The sequence below is a fragment of the Microcebus murinus genome, chromosome 6 (genome assembly GCF_040939455.1).
Source record: "Microcebus murinus isolate Inina chromosome 6, M.murinus_Inina_mat1.0, whole genome shotgun sequence".
Lineage (NCBI taxonomy): Eukaryota > Metazoa > Chordata > Mammalia > Primates > Cheirogaleidae > Microcebus > Microcebus murinus.
In genome coordinates, this window is record NC_134109.1 from 40,525,416 (window position 1) to 40,543,511 (window position 18,096).

Consider the following 18,096-nt stretch of genomic DNA (forward strand, 5'->3'; position numbering starts at 1 on the left):
CTACGCCCATAGCACTGCACCTCCATTGCACACCAGCATTACTGTTGTGCATTGTTACTGTGTTCTGTCATTCATGGGTACTGAGACAAGAGAAGGTTTTGAAAATTATTGTTTTGGCAGAAGAAAAACTCTAGGGAACCTGAAACTTACTGTGGATGAGAGTTAGAAAGGTATTAGAGCTCTAGACAGAGCCTGGACATGTCAAGAAACACTCCAAAATTGGGTGGTTTTTCTTAAAGAAGGGTCAAAAGTCATTAATGAGACTCCGGGTGCTGGTTGCTCTCCATTTGTGTATCACCCCATGTCCATTCTCAGTTCTTCTCTGGCCTAGATGCCCTGTGGGGGTCAGCCAATGGAAGGCAGCAGCAGGAGAGATGAGGGTTTTTCTCCAATGCCTGCTCCCTTCTGGGCCCCATGGTTTACAATTATCCTCTCTTACTACAGCTCCTATCACACAATTCCCCTTCCATAGCTGCAATTCTTTTTTTTTTATTTCAGCATATGATGGGAGTATAAACGTTAAGGTTACATACATTGTCCATGCCTCCCCTTACCCCTCGAAGTCAGAGCTTCAAGCATGTCCATCCCCCAGACAGTGTGCATTGCACTCACTATGTATGTATATACCCATCCCCTCCTCCCCACTCCCACCTGCCCAACACCAGATAAATGTGTGTGTTTTTTTGACATTTTGGTTATATTCTATATCTTTGCCTCTCCCTAACAAGGGTTAGAGGTATGCCCTTCCCCTCCACAATGCTCACCACATCCCTCAGATGTGGGACAACCCCCCCCCCAAATCCCTGGTAAACAATACCACCCTTTGAGCACCATGATGTTAACCAGTCCATTATTCTGATCTTGTGTCGCCTCACTTTGAATGAGCTTAAGCTCATCCAGGATAATATAAGCAGTGCTAGGTTGCTGTCATTTCTTAGAATTGAGTAATATTCCATTGTAAACATATACCAAATTTTAATAATCCACTCATGAATTGACAGACACTTGGGTTGTTTCCATGTTCTTGCAAATTGTGCTGCCATAAACATTCAGGTGTAGATGTCTTTATAATAGAATGTCTTATGCTCTTTTGGGTAAATGCCTAATAATGCTATTGCTGGGTCAATTTCTATTTTTAGCTCTTTGAGATATCTCCAATTCTTTTGAGATATCTCCAAATTCTTTTCCACAAAGGTTGCACTAATTTGGAGTCCCACCAGCAGTGTAAGAGTGTTCCTATCTCTCCACATCCTTGCCAGTATTTGTTGTTTTGGGATTTCTTGATACAGGCCAATCTCACTGGGGTTAGGTGATATCTCATTGTGGGTTTGATTTGCATTTCACTAATGATTAGCGATGTTGAGCTACATGCAAAAGAATGAATCAGGATCCCTACCTCTCACCTCTCACAAAAATCCACTCAAGATGGATAACAGATTTAAACCTAAGGCATGAAACCTTAAGAATCCTAGAAGAAGATGTTGGGAAAACCCTTTCAGACATTGGCCTAGGCAAAGAATTCTTGAAGAAGATCCCCAAAGCAATCACGGCAGCAACAAAAATAAACAAATGGGATCTGATCAAATTAAAAAGCTTCTGCATAGCCAAGGAAACTATCGTTAGAGCAAATAGACAACCTACAGAATGGGAGAAAATATTTGCTCACTACACTTCCGATAAAGGTCTGATAACAATCTATCTAGAGCTCAAAACAATTAACAAGAAAAAATCGAACAACCCCATCAAAAAATGGGCAACAGAAATTAACAGAAACTTTTCTAAAGAAGACACAGTAATGGCCAGCAAACATAGCCGTAATTCTTAATGGACCCTCCCTGCTTCCATCCCGGAAACAAGTTCTCCTTGTTGCTGGTCCCTCAGTGCCTTAACATCCCTCATTGGTCCTTTTAACCCTGCCCACAGCTCTATAAATTGCCCCTTTATTAAACTCTTTTCAAAATCTCAACTGAGAATGCCTAAAAATTGATAATGGGCAGAGAGATTGATATAAAAATTCCTGCTTATATCTATTCATATTTCTTTCAATTCTCCTCAAAATACCTTTAAATGCTATGCTACTGTAATTAGTTGACATTACTGCATTGGTATTTTACCAAAGAATATGTTCTTATTTTGTTAATATCTAATTTAACCTAAATAATGCACAAGGTCCCATGTGGCTCAGTCTTAACTGAGAGTTATGGTCAAAGGAAACACAAATCTGCTTTCATAAACTTTGGACAATATTGTAGATATTTTCTGTAGATTTTTTTTAAATGGATCATCCAGGGGTTTTATACAAATCTTGGATGCCAAACACAAAGTTTTCCAGAAATTGTCTTTAAGATTCATGACTTATCTCTGAAATTCCACACTCAGTAACTGCTACAATTTCTCCTATTCCCTCTCATTTTTGAGGCTGCTTCACCACAATTCTGCTCTCTGGTCACCTCCTCCACTTGCCTATGAGCTCCTTCCCAGGTTTCCCAGCCAGGGTATGACCACCAGGACTTTCCCACTCTCTGGACAGCTGGCTGAAGAACTCACTGTGTAATCAACCCCATGTCACCTGGTCCTTTCTCAATATCCTGATAAGGAAGCAGGCAGCCTTCTGGGAATTTCTTTGATCTTTTTTCATAAATACATTTCATGGAAAACTTCTGATGAATAAAATTCTTCTCTTCACTTCAGTGAGAAGCATGTTATATACTAAAGGTATCCTTGCCTAAGTGGAAAAGTCTTGCCCCTTGTACCTCGAGCCTGTAGCCTAAACACTGAGCCCCCAAATATAAACATACTACCCAAGAGAAAGTGAATCGTCTGCCTTGGGGAGAGAACCCTGACGCTGAAGATAGAGCAAAAATCACTCCAGGGGTAAAAACCCACTGATGAATGTCATTGTACTCAATGTTTATTTATTTTAGAGAATTGTTTATTCACTAAAAAAAAAAAAAAATCAAGATGTTTTCCTTTCTAGAAAGAAAAAAGCAGACATAAACATTTTTTGAGGAGACCAAAAGTATCTCACTAAAGGAAGAAAATATGGTAAGGCTGCGGCCAAATCTATGATGAAAGAGTCAGAAAGAATAGCAAAATCATGCAGGTTTCTTTCTATAGGAAATCCAGACTGCAAGCCATTAAGTCCTATACATTTACCTCAAAAATTCAGCTCTGTTACACAAGATTTGGGATAATTATATAAAATTATAGGATAGACTCCGGCCAAGAATAATCTCATCAATTTTCAATGTCACTGCCATAGAACAGAGCAAAAGTAGAGGAAAAACTAAAGGAAAACTGGAGAATTGCATATACTCTGCCTCAAGTTTTAAGTCCCCCATCTAACTTACATAAGATGCCTTAATACTGCTTGCAGGGACAAAACCAACAACCCAAAGAACAGAGGCACAGGTGGGAGCAGCGGGCTGGAGGGGCCAACCATGTGGCAAGCCAACCTCCCCAGGAATCACTTGCACAGCTTTGAGAGGAAAAAAGGCTCCTTTTTTCTTCAAAGTCAGCATAAAATTCTGGGACATCTTCCTTCATCTACTCGCTGACAAGTAAAGAGTATATCTGAGAAAAGATGAGTTATCAAGTTACAAATCTGTGTGGCTGTAATCCTGAATAATTCCCAGGAAATTCACCTGATGGGCAAGTAGCTGGACCAAGAGGTCACCCCCAGTGGCTCACTGCACTAAGAATTTCCAGCAAATAAAACAATGCACAAATGAGGCTGCCCATGCCCACATCTTCAGCTTCCACAAATATTTCTCAGGTAGGACAGCCCTATAAAAAGGAGCACACTGCTTTTTCAATTCCCCAGGCTTTGAGAGAGAGAAGTTCAGGGAGAACTTAATATTAGAAGTGATGCGGGTGGAGAGAATACAGAATTGACAGTAAGAGCTCTGATCAGACCAAGGGAGAGGTCTCTATCACAGATAGCATTCCCCTTTCTATTGGGAATTCTAGAAAACCAGAGTCAGGGAACAGGGTTGAGGTGTCCTTCTGAATGGGCCTTTGGATGTTTCTCCAACTAGAACTTCGCATCTGCAGTAAAGCCCAGTTGGGAATAAGGATAGACTGAATGGTTACAGCCTGGGCTCTGGTTTCAGAAAGACTCGTGCCTGAATCCCAGCTCCTCTGCTCACATCTTGTCCTTATCCTCTCTAGTTTCAGTTGTCTCATCTGCAAAATGGGGCTGTTGTGAAGATAAAATACTTGGCACAATGCCTGGCAGATAAGAAGCACTCAACAAAATGGTGGCTTTGGTATCATGACACACACATTCACTGATACCTTTTCCCTCTCCCCTTTTTATGTTTGGTAGTTGCTCTCCAGAAACCCTCCTTAGGCTCAGAGAGAGTTTTTCCCTAAAAGAATACTGCTCTTTCATCTCCGGCGCTGGTTGACTATTGATGTTGGCTGCATAAGCAGTGATCTGACACCACCCCCCTTCTCCTCTAAACCATCTCCCCCTATGCCTCACATGACAAGCCAAAGTCAGACCCAGCTGGAAAACTAGGTAAAATGTAAAAATCCATGAAGTCAGCTGTTTTCTATTAGAAACATAATACAATAATCATACCCACAACCTCTTTTGTAGGGAGCAATGAACTGAAGGAGAAAATTACATGTGAAAATATTACAACATGCAACAATAAGAAAGAATTGTTATGCTCCACTTTTAAGGGGAAAAAAGATGAGGGGGCATATACCCCGCCATGGGAATTGTGGCACCACTGAACCAGCATTAGCTGGAATGGAATTCTGAGATGCCAGTGCATGGCTTGTTTGGAAAACCGAGCGCCATTCTGCAAATCAGGACCAGCTGGAAGATTCGATCTAAAACAGATCTGGCCACAGAAAGGGAAAATCTTAAGCTGCCTCAAAACTGGCTTCAGCAGCCTGGCCTTGGACTAACAGAAGACATAGGGTAGACCCTTGTGTTTCCATCTTTTTTCTTTTTCTTTTTTTTTTTTTTTCTGAGACAGTCTCACTCTGCTGTCTGGGCTAGAGTGCTGTGGCATCAGCCTAGCTCACAGCAACCTCAAACTCCTGGGCTCAAGCAATCCTTCTGCCTCAGCCCCCCAAGTAGCTGGGACTACAAGCATATGCCACCATGCCCGGCTAATTTTTTCTACATATTTTTAGTTGTCCAGCTAATTTCTTTCTATATTTTTAATAGAGACAGGGTCTTGCTCTTGCTCAGGCTGGCCTCGAACTCCTGAGCTCAACCCATCTGCCCACCTTGGCCTCCCAGAGTGCTAGGATTACAGGTGTGAGCCACCATGCCTGGCCTTTTTTTATTTTTCTATCCAGCTTAGCTTGTCAGGGGCCTAGGTACCAGAGCTCAGCACAGAATATAAAGCTCATGGTCCTGGGTCCTCCATCTTTTCATTTACGTTTAGCACTAACTCCAAGGGGTATAGCTTGGGTAGGAACTCAGCTTTGGCATCAGACTAACATGGCTATGCTGTGTGACCTTGGGTGGCTTATTTCATTTTTCTGTTTCTAGAAAATGAAGATGCAATGAACATCCTCATCTCTAAGCATAGGGTTGTTGTGAGTAGTAAATGTCTTAATGCACATAAAATAGCTGTTGTCACCTAGAAAGCACTCGATAAATGTTAACTATTATTATTTCAATTCCTCATTGGTATTGCTCTCATTATTTCAAAATTTGTTTTTGTTTTTGTTATTTTTAATTATTAAAGAACAAGAAAATACAATGTTCCAAAGCTGGCCTCATCCCAAATTTCACACCCTTGAATCTGAACATTGGCTCCCCACGCGTAAGGAGCACTAGCTTCTAATTAATGGCCAGCCAAATGCTCCACAAATCCAGTGCTTGCACTACAAAGGCTAAAGGAGAGCCCAGGTCAACGGTTCTTAGGGATGAAAAATTTCCTCCCTGTGTTAAGAGTGCTGTCCAAGCTCATTTTAAAGAATTCTCCTTGCTCTCTGAACTTTGGGATGTTTTTAGAAATTGTGCCATTCTAAAGGATCAGGGTGTATTTTCCCTCATATCTTAATGCAAATGATAAAAATTTATTCATAACCAAATTACAATTAGAGGCAACCAGTAGAAATTCAAGGATGTTCTCACAGCCAAATTGCTTCATTTTCACTTCTTATTTTTTGATGAAAAATTATCAGCACTCTCGGGATTTATGGAAGCAGTCAGCAAAATGTGTTATAAACACCTTCTTCAAAGAAGCCCCAGAGAGACTGCAAAATTTCTCTCTCTGATAATCCTCTGCATGACAGTTTCCAAATAATCTTGGAGCCACCCTGACATAGAAATTATTTTCCATCCTCCCAGAAGCCCAGATGGTGGCTACCATGGAGATGTGCTGAGAATATTTCACATGGTGTCTCTGCCGGTGATTTTGATGTTCTGTACAAAAGCAACTACTACCTGACAAGCCCTCGGGTGGTGAGAAGGACAAAAAATGATCAAAACATGATCTTTATCTTCAAGAAACTAGCACTCACATGTGAAAGAAATAACCCTCTCTTCCTATGCGACCATTTTTAAAAATCACTAAACATGCAAGGTTTGCTTTATGCTTTTTCTCCCACAAGCATCCTCATTTCTCTGAATCTTCTTCTCTGCCTGTAAACTCTCCTTCCCTTGGCCACCATCTCTTGGTCTTTGGTCTCTGGACACTCTATCTTATATGAAAACACTGCTTTTTCCCCTCTGTTGTTTAGGCTTTGCCAAGGTTCCAGAAGTGCCTGAGTGTTACTGGGGAAAGGGGTGTATATGGGAGGAGCTGTATTTGTTGAGGGATAGCAATACCACTGATCTCCTTTCCAGAAAATTCTTCACCCACCCTAAGTCTCCTCCCTGAGAGCTATCTCCAGGAAATAAGGAGAATAAACACACATGCCAGGAAATAAGGAGAATAAACAGGTTAATTCAAACATCCCCACCCAACCCATATGTCTACCCCAAGCCTGTAAGATCCCAAAGTGGTCTAGGAGATTTTCAAGCTATCAGTCTGGCTTCACAGTATCTGAGTATTTGAGAAAAGCTGATGAAGACATTCCCACGTGCCTCCCAACTGTTAGGAACCCTTCTTTAGGCTAGGAGTCCTGGGATCGTCTGCCTGTATGCCTTGAGAAAGGCACAAGTAGGCTGAGATAAGGACACAAAGAAAGAGGGGACAGAAGTAGGAAAGCCTATACTGTCAGCATTGGGGCCCCCAGATCTCCAAGGAGACTCCAGCAGAGAAGAGATGTACAGAAATGATGGGGAGTGGAGAAGGGCAGCACCCATGGCCATCTCAGGGCCTGGGGACTGAGCTGTAGCCTCTCCTTGCCCAGCAGAGGGATGCCTAAATCATCAAGTCCAGCCAACTACTTGCTCCAGCCTACACTACCCAATATCATGCTCAAATGAACCAACTCTACCTCCTGTGTGCAGCCTTGACCAGTGATGCTTTCCTGACAAAATGTCTTCTTCCTCTCAGAGGAATGCATCAGGACCTTTAGGATTCACTAGAATCCACAAAGATCCAGAAACCATGCTCAAAACCGAGGATCCTCTAGATAAGGCTATTACAATGGAGATGTGACAACTGGAAGTGATCCTGTCTTGGACCAGGATGGTGGTGGGAGATGCATAAAAAGCCAGATTGTGGATGCTGAACACCAGGACCTGTAATCGGATTGGAAGTGAGTAATAAAGGAAAGGAAGGCATCAAGAATGCCTCTCAGGGTTCTACAGTGTGACATGCGGGTGGGTGACATGGCCATTGACTCAGGTAGAAAAGAATGAGGAAGGACCAATTGAGAAATATTTGTGAAACCTAGTAGGCATCCAAGTGGTCATGTCACACTGGCAATTGGATATATGGGTGTGGATCTCAGAGGAGAGGAATCTCTTCCCAAATCTGTCTTCCAAATTACTGCTTAAACTCGATGGTGGAGGGAAATGTCAGGGGCTGAGGATCATGTCCCCTGAGAATGGGAACCTTAATGAAACATCAGCATGTCCACCGTGAAGTATCTGGAGGCTGTAACTATACCTTATTTCATTTTTTATTCATTATTTTAATAAATATTTGCCATCTGGCAGTATTATGCTCACTGCCACAGGGGAAGTGTTACATAGAAGAGACATAGCCCCTGCCCTCAAGGAACTTAGATCCAGTGGAATAAAACAGGATAAAAGGGTTTTTTATAAAAAGATAAAATAAACAGAGCACAGTTTCTGAAGTCAAACAGACCTAGTGTCAAATCCTGCTTGAGCTGTTCATCAGCTATGGAACTTTGATAGTTTCCTTAACCTTTCTGTGCCTTTGTTTTTTAATCTGCAAACTCAGAGTAATAATTCCTACTTCACAGACATGAGGATTAAATGAAATAATTGTATACAGTACTTAGAACAGTGTCTGGTGCCTCGCGAGCACGTGACAGATGTTGGCTAGGATTGCAAGTGCTGTGGAAACCATAGGTGTTCTGTTGCTAGAAAGAGTCTTTGTGAGAGCCCGAGCAGGAAAGAGCTGGGCAGGTGCAGGATTCAGCTATGGTAGAAGCGTAGGTTGTATGCTAAGTATGAGAAGAGCCAATGGCAAGACTTGCATAGGCTCTGGACTGTCCCTGGCATGCCCTTCCTGACGCCACTCCATCCCCACCTGAACTTGCATGCTAAGCTACCATATCCCATGCCCAACACGCACAGGGATAGCCTTTCTTCCAGACAATTCCTTTCCAATCTGTGAAAACTCTGCACTTCCAGGAGTGATGACAGGATGTGAAGAAGGTGAAAACAGGAGCTGGAAACATCTGCTTTATTAAGTGGACTATTGTCTTCTCATAATTCCCTTCCAAATCAACCATTCAGGAGGTGGATTTGCCATAGATAATGCCAGGTTAAATGTGGACAGGAAGAATTCCAGAGCATCCTTGCTCCGGAGCAGCCCTTTTCCTTTAGCCTCTGTTAATATTGTTCCCCTAGTTCTGAAGCATGGCCAAGAGCAGAGTGGTCCTGCCCTATGAGGCAGAGAGGCCCCAGGCTCCTAGGGCTAAAGGCAGCACCTCTGGGGAGTCTCCTTTCCCCGCTGCCTCCTGGGACTCTGCCACTTGGAAATCATCCATCACTCCCTCTCTTCCTTTTCTCATTGCTCCTCTGACGTCAGCAGAGGCTCAGGCAGCCGCCTCTATCTCCTGCCCCTCATCCAAGTCAAGTCACAGAAGTCACGGTCATTCTAACAAGAGCCCGCTGTGGGAGATTAGCAGGGGAGCTGGGAGGCAGGGTCCAGCTTAAGTGAGTCAAGCTGCAGTGATTGATACAGCAGTGCTGCTCTGGGCTCTGCAGCCAGCTTGGCCCCATTTCTAAAGCTTGAAAGAGGGCTGGCTTTCAGAAGGGAAAGCCTGTACAGCACAAACACAAGAAACATCTGATATGGTAAGAAAATGTATAATTCCGAACCATACAAGAAACATGCACATAAGCATTTAGCTGCCTTGGGCAAATAGTAAGAAAAAATTTTAAGGATCTTTGGAAAAATCAACATGACAGTTTTATGATTTTGGATTTTTAACTCCAAGACAATAACAGAAGGTTTGTTTCTGTGATTTCAATTTTACATTACTAGGGGGAAGGGGAGGAAGGAAGGGGTAAAAACCTGCCTGACAGGTACAATGAACACATTCAGCTGATGGGCACACTAATACCCTTGACTTAACCATTATAAGAGCTATCCATGTACCAAAAACATTTGTACACTTAATATTTTGAAATAAAAAAATTTATATCATTGCTTATTGGATGTTTTATGTCAAGGCATTGTAAATGAGAAAGAAAATTTTTGTAAGATGCAAGAGTGGACTTCTATTATAACAATATAAATAAATAGCCACCTTATTTATTCTTCAAATTTCCTAGGAACTATAGGATCTACACACACTGAGAAAATATATTAATGGGGCATTTGACGAAAGAGGTCTCAGCATTCAGACTCCCATGTATATGGAGCTTAGGAATGTTCTGGGCACCACCGAAGGGCTCCTGCTACGTAAGAAACCAAAGTCTTGGCCTGGCGCAGTGGCTCATGCCTGTAATCCTAGCACTCTGGGAGGCTGAGGCGGATGGATTGCTCGAGGTCAGGAGTTCGAAACCAGCCTGAGCAAGAGCGAGACCCCATCTCTACTATAAATAGAAAGAAATTAATTGGCCAACTAATATATATAGAAAAAAAAATTAGCCGGGCATGGTGGCGCATACCTGTAGTCCCAGCTACTCAGGAGGCTGAGGCAGCAGGATTGCTTAAGCCCAGGAGTTTGAGGTTGCTGTGAGCTAGGCTGACACCACGGCACTCATTCTAGCCTGGCAAAAAAGCGAGACTCTGTCTCAAAAAAAAAAAGAAACCAAAGTCTTAGCTGGGTTGGAAAAAAGAAAATGACTGGGAGCTGGGGGAAGGGTGGTGCTAGGGATAAGATAGCTCCTTCAGCCCCTGGGAAATAGAGACTGTCCTACAATCATACCTTCTCTGGGCTTGTGCCTCCGTGTATGGATGGGATTGAAGATTAGGACACATGTCCATGGCAGGAGTATGATATTCAGTGGCACAGAGGAGGGGCTTTGGATGAAAAGATACTCATATTCCCGTCCCATTCACTTTGGACATATTTCAGAGATGTCAAAGGGATGTGCTCTGTGTCTTAACATAGACAAACAACTACTAGTAGTGAGATGGGATGTAGCTTCCCATTCATTTTCCATTTAGAGTTTCATGGTCAGTTGGTTACTCACCCCCTCTGCCATTGCCTGACAAAACCTCAGCATTTTACATACTCCACACGTCTCCATGGTGACTGAACACAGCTAGGGGAAAACACACAACCACACCGAGAGGTCTCTTTTCAAAATCTCAAGTGACACCTTGGCCCTGCATCGTAGTATGTTTCCATTGTTGATTTGTCCTGCCACTGTTCTAGACACCTGCTTCATCCCTTCTCACTTCTCTTCAACTTTCCAACACTTTCCTTCCTCATTCTTAGCCTTTGACCTTGCTTCTTAGTTCACCAAGAAAATAGAAGCAATCAAAAGAGGACCTGCTGCTTGGTGAATCCTCTTGTCTGCGTCTGTGCCCCTAGATGGCCTTCTCTCGTGCGCTGCAATGAGTAAGTCATCCATGCCCTAGCAAAGGCCAAACCCTCCACTTGTGTACTGAATCCCACTCCCACTCCTGCCCTCATGGACATAGCTCCTAGAGTTATAACATCTCTCTCCTACTTCATCATTTTTTTTGCTCTACTGGATCATTGCCTCTGTCATATAAACATTCAGTTGTACCCCACACCTTTTTATTAAAATGCTTCTCTAGACTCCACAACCCCCTCCAGCTACATCTCTCTGTTCCTTTTTATAGCAAAACTGCCACAAAACCTTGCACATGCTTGTTATTTCCACTTCTCCTTCAATTCTTTTTCAAAACTCACCCCAATTTGACTTTCCATCCTTATACTCCACTGAGATTGCTCATGGCAAGGTCTCCAATGACTTTCTATTGCCAAAGCCAATGCTCATTTCTAAGTCTTCATTCATCCTAATTCATAGGAGTGTTTGGCCTGCTTGATCCCTTCTTCTTGAAATACTTTCTTCACTTTGTTTCCAGGAAGACCTCCGTGGCCACTCTTTCTCAGTCTCATCTGGCCCCTAACTATTGGGAGAGTTTTAGACCTCGTCCTTGAATATATTCTCCATCTCTACTCACTCTCTGGGTGATGTCATTTAGTGCTCTAGCTTGAAATAGTATCAATATGCTGAAGGATCCCAAATTTATATCTCCAGCCCCAACATCTCATATTTCCAACCACTTACTCAGCACCTTATATATCAAAGTGGAGCTCTTCTTTTTCCACTCACATCTGATCCTCTTTCAGTTGTCTCCATGTCAGTAAATGACTTTTCCATTTTAACCAATTGCTAAACCCAAAATCCTTAGAGTCACCCTCTCTTTCTCTCATATTCACATTCAATCCATCACCAAATTCTGTTAACCTTTCCTTCCAAATAGACCACAATTTGACCACTTCTCAGCATATCCACCATTATCATCCTGTCACAAGATATCATCATCCCTCTGCCTGGCATTGGCAGCGGCCTCCTAACTGGTCTCCCTTCTTCTGTTCTTGCCCCAGCCCCTGAGGTCTATTCTCCACAGCAATCAGAGTGATCTTGTTAAACTATGAGCCAGATCGTGTCATTTATCTGCTCAAAACCCTTCTGTGCATCCTGTCTCAGAGTAAAAACCAAAGTCCATCCATAGCCTACATTGGTCTGTTGTCAGATCCCACATGGCTCACTTCTCACCCCTTCAAATCTCTGCTTAAATATCACCTTATCTATGGTAAATGGCACTCACCCCACCATTGCTCTATATCCCTCTTCTTGCTTTAAGCTCCTTTGCAGCACAAGTTTTCTCCTGTTATGCTGATTTGGTCATAGAGCATCTCTTTTCCCTCACTAGGGTACAAGCACCATGAGAGCAGGGACATGATCTGTTTTGTTTATAGCTATACTCCTAGTACCTGAAGCAGTGCTTAGAACATGTTTGTTGAATAAATGAATGAATGCATGAGGCCATTGGTATGAACTACAGAGAACTCCCCTCCATCAAGATGAAAAAAACAAACAAGAGTCCTCATTATACTATCATGGATGGATCCTCTAGTAATGGCATTTTAAATGGAAAGTCAGGGCACTATGTAACACGTGGAGAAAGACATCAGTTTGCAAGATACCACAGAGTTCCTCTCTCCAAATTCCCCTGCCTCAAGCCCACAGGAAGAACATAAAGGAGGCTGAGATTTTTCCAGTTCTTTGTGAAGTGAGCGGAGCCTGAAAAAGACTGTTTTGTTACTGTTTTGGAGATCCTATAATATCTCCAGCTGGCCGCTTGGGAAGCACCTGTTACATTTATAGTGATAAATGGTATATGTGTTTATACAGGCCAATAAACAATTCCATAATAATGCTCTAAATGACCACAATTTGAGATGTGCTGCAAATGAATAGAGTCCATTAACAGGCTCAGTCTTTCTGAGTCTCTCCAGAGGTGACTCAGATTCCACAGGGCAGCTTGAGGTCAAAGGTTATGTGGCTTCTAGGGGAGAGTCTGAACCCAAAGGGCTACTTCTGCCTCCTCCTGGGAGGGAGGAACCAGGATGCAAATTCAGTATATCTTAAGGAGGCTACAAATCAACCAAAACACTTCCTAGTACTAAATCAACAAAAGTACAGGAACAGGAAGGAGGGAAACTGCTGACTTACAAATTCTATGGGATAAGGCTAAACCTAACACTCAGAGCACACAGGCACCATAAGGCACTGGTTCAATTTGAGAAAAAAAAGTCTCCAGAAAAAGCCAGAACAGGCCCACTTAATCCTAAGTGATCTAAGCAAGAAAAAAAAAATAAATAAATGCACTAACATCACATTCATATTCTCAGGATCTAGTAACTATGAACTATGCTTACCATGCACTTGTTATCACATGCACGCTTATCAGATCACAAAGCAAAATGAAAGCCTGTTTTAGTGTAAAGCCATACACCCTCCCTCCTCCAGGAATGTCAAATATAGATATGCAATGTTCAGTATATGAGGAACTTTTCTATTCTGGTAAGATCAAACAAAGATCTATTTTCTTAACACAGATGTAATCAATTAATGCTCTAATCCATTTCCAAATTCTCTAAAAACTTTTCATCTATTTTTTAAAGACTACCATATGCAGTGGAGGCTACACACGATATTTACTGCAGTTGCTTAAGACAGGCCCCCTTCGAAGATTCATTCTTTCAGCCGCCATTTGTTGCAGGTGGCGCATGCGGTAGTTCGAGAGCCAGTTCCCCTTCAGAACCGAAGCACTCACTTCCTGAGCTGTCCGAAGTGTCTGGGGTGTTGCAGACTCGAAGCTAAGTTCTTCTCCCAGAGTTGCTCTAGTGTCACCTAAGATTTTGCCCCTTTTCTGGAGCAGCCCACCTGATACTGGATAGATGCTGGGGAACAAACGTCTGACCTTGGCCTCAGTGAGGAACAAGTCCAAAGGACAGTTCCACCCCGAGAGCTCCCCATGGATCAGCTGAGGCTCCTGAAATAACTGTCCCTCTGCTCACTTCTGCTAACCTCACCTCCTCCCAGGTGCTGTTCCCAAAACACTTCTCAGTGTCTGTTTCCCGGGGAACCCTACCTAAAAGATTGAGTAACCATGACATTGCAGACACTAGATAACTTCTAGAGAACAACAGGAGTAAAACAAGGTCCTGCCTCAAATGATTCACAGGCTGAAACACTGAAACAACACAAAGACACGCGTGCTACAGAAAAGCAGAAGGAGGAGCAGGGAACAGCACGTGACTTAGAAGCTTCCCCAGGAACAGTGATGCTTGGACTCATTCCAGAGGGGTGAGCCCAACTGACAGAAAACGTGGGGAGTGGATCAAATGTTCTAGGCAGATGCAACAGCATTTGCCAAGTCAAGAAGGCACGAAAGAGTCTGGCTTGCTTCTAGTTAGAGTAAATCTGTCAGCGTGGCTGAAACAGAGTGAGGTGAGGGGATAGACAGAGTCAGAGCTGGATCTGGGAAAACAGGATGGGGTTGTATTGCCAAGGAACAATACAGAACTCAAAAGCTTGGATTCTGGTGTCACACTGCCTGGGTTTGAATATCGATTCTACAACTTAACCAGCTATGTGACCATAGGTGAATTGCTGAACCTCTCTAAGCCTGTTTTCTCATTTAAAAATGAGCATAAAACTACAACCTAGCTCATAGATGGAAATTAAAGGAGATAATTAAATTAAAGGAGATAATTCTCGTAAAGTGCTTAGTACAGAACTGGGCTCAGAGTGGGCATTCAAAAAAAATGTTAGTTATTATGAACTTTCTCTTATAGGTGATAGAAATTATAAAACAATCATAAACAGACTGGTGCTTTTAGAAAATAGATCTGATGAGGTGTTTCTCCTTTCAGAAGAAAGGTCAAAGCCAGAGAGATAAATTTACAAACACGTGAGACTTAAAGCCAAGAGACTAGGATTTGAAGCAGAGGCAGTGCACACAAAGGAAGAAAGGGGCCTATTTAAGGGGCAGCAGTACCAAGAAAGGACAGAAATCAGGAAAGACTGCTAGGGAACCCAAGGGGGCCTGCAAGTAGGATTAAAATTCCATTATGAATATTTCAGAATAGAAAGAAATCTCCAAGAGCTAAGAAATGGTATTTCAATTCTGCCACAAAACATGCTATGCAAACAATCCTAAAAATTGATATGCTTGCTGACTTCATTCATTCAAATACTACATCCCTAAGATTCTATCTTTATCAAATTCTATTCTCCAAAACATATCCCTTACTCACTTCCCAAAATATACTCCCCAAAAAAGTGTTAAAATGGAAATTTTCATACCAGACTAATATTAATGGACAGTGATTATAGTAATCATAAAAATACATACTTAACTCAGCCTCAGGAACATTTAAGGCAAGTATTCATATCTTCCAACCTACTTCTAGAAAATCAAATTTAAAGTCTGAAGCCAAGTCAGGGATATTATTATTATCATACTATAGTACTATTATACTATTTAAAACAAAAGAAAAAGTATATAAGCAATTTTCAGAGTTAAAACTCTTTTAAAGCCATAATGAAATGCCACTCTACCTCCACTGGAATGGCTAAAATTAAAAACACTGACAACACCACCAAATGTTGACAAGGATATGGAGCAACGAGAACTTCATACATTTGTTAGTGGAATGTAAAATGTTAAAATCACTTCGAAAAAAAATCTAACAAAACAAGTATGCATAAACTTATAAAATTATAAAATTAAGTCTACACATACTCTATGTTAGCAATTCCAATTCTAGATATTTATACAAAGTAAATGAAAGCATATGTCCACAACATGACTTGAACAAGAATAATCATAGCAACTTTTTTTTATAACAGCCAACAATTGGAACAGCCAGGTCCAAAAATGGAAGAATGGACGAACACACTGTGGAACATGCATACAGTGGGATACTGTTCAGAAGGAACATACTACTGATACAGACAGCAACATGGAAGAACCTCAAAAACATTATGCTGCGTGAAAGAGACTTTACCATAAAGGAGTATAATGTATGATTCTATTCATATGAAATTCTAGAACAGGCAAGTCTAATCTATGGTGGAAAAATAATCAGAAAACAGTTACTTCTGAGGGAGTGGAAGTGGGTATTGACTAGGCAGGGACATGAGGGAACTTCCTGGGTGATGCCAGTGTTTTATATTTTGATAGGGGTTTGGATTACACAGACATATGCATTTGTCAACTCAAGGAGCATATGCTAAAGCTACATACATTTCATTGTATGTAAGTTTTATATCAAAAGAAAACACTGCAAACACATATTGAACTCTAGTCACTGGTATACCTGAGGAAGTAATTAGGGGACGCATACCTAAATCTGCAATTTGGCTTTGAAATGTGTCAAAAATAAGATGAATTGATGAGAAGACGATAAGTGACAAAGCAAGTATAATATTATGTTAATGGCAGAATCTAGGTGGTGGGTTTACAGTGTTCACTGTAAAAATCTCTCTCAGCTTCAACATGTTTTGAAATTTTCATAATAAATAAAATGTAGGAAGAGTTATTTTAGCAGAGATTGACTCAAGTCAAAGGAAGAAGGAGAGGGAGAACTCAAGCCCACAGCTGCCAGAAGCCTGTTTTTCTGAACAGATCAGACGCTGAAAGTACGACCCTGGATGGAAATGCAGGGGTGAGGGCTGGCAGGATGAGGAGGGGGACGTTGTGAATATGTCAGTAACAGAGTTTTTCCTTCTTGCTCAACCAGATATTCAGTAGACCAAATAAAATCCAATCACTGAATACTCTATACTAAACCAGGTGACTTCCCCATAGCTTCAAAACTTAGAGCTAGCAGACAGTCCATGTGCAACTAAAATAAATAAATTAACCAGCAGGTCAGTGGGCCTTTCCGGTGGTGAGCAGTAAGTGACCTACACATGCGGAGCAGAGGGGGATGGGGGCATCTCCCTCCTTGGTGTGGTACATGACAGGCAATGCCACTGTGAAAATAAACAAACGTATCCGTGGGCTCCCCAGCCTGTTTGGCTAGTGCCTGGCCTAAGCTCCCTGCCCTCTGATCCCACGATATTTGTGGAGCCTGTATTGCTGTCTAGCAACAGGGTCTATTTTTCTATCCTGTGGTGCAAGTGGATGCAGCTGTCTGTGGCTGATTTATAGGAGGAAGTCCCCAGTAGGAGACCCAGGAGGCTCTCACAGTCCAATTGCTGCATTTCCATCTCCCAGTCCATGGCAGCCATGGGAATTCCGGGTGAGGGTGGAGGTGGAGCTGGAGTTTTCAGCAAGCTGGGTGGTGCTTGGTGCCATGTCCGCCTGGGGTGATGGCCCTCTAAGAAGCCTCAGAAGGTGATTTTCTCTGCAGCTGATTGGATGTAGGTCCTGTTAGCCACACAGTTGTCATTTCTAAGCATTTTCAAAGGAGGGTATAGGGCTGAGACTTGGGATAAAAGTGGAAATATTTTTCTTTAGCTTATTGAAGTAATAAGCTTATATGTTACTGTAACTTATTGGGATCAACCCTGGCTTTAAATATACACCGAAAACTATATACAGAGTGCCTATGTCCTCTCAAGAGAGGTGACCACATAGAAGGCACGTCCCCATACATCATTCGATGTAATCCTGGCCAGAAGTCTGTAGAATAGGTAGTAGCAGTTCCAGAGTACTGATGGAGAAACTCACACCCAGACAGATTAAGTGATTTTCCTAGAGATGCACAGAAAGCGGAAGAGCTTCCTGCCTCTGACTCCAAGTCTGCAGTGCTAAGAGAGAGATTACCCATCATTCAGTCTGGGAGCCACTTACCACTCTTCACCTACCCTGTTTATTTTGTATTCATGTTAGAAGCAAGTAGAGCACATCCTTATTATTAATATCACAAGCTCAGTGAGGTTTCTCTCTCAGGCAGAGCTTAGAGAGCCAGAAACCCTACCAGCAGTGATGTGGCAGGCTTTAGAGAAATACATGCAAAACCAAGTCT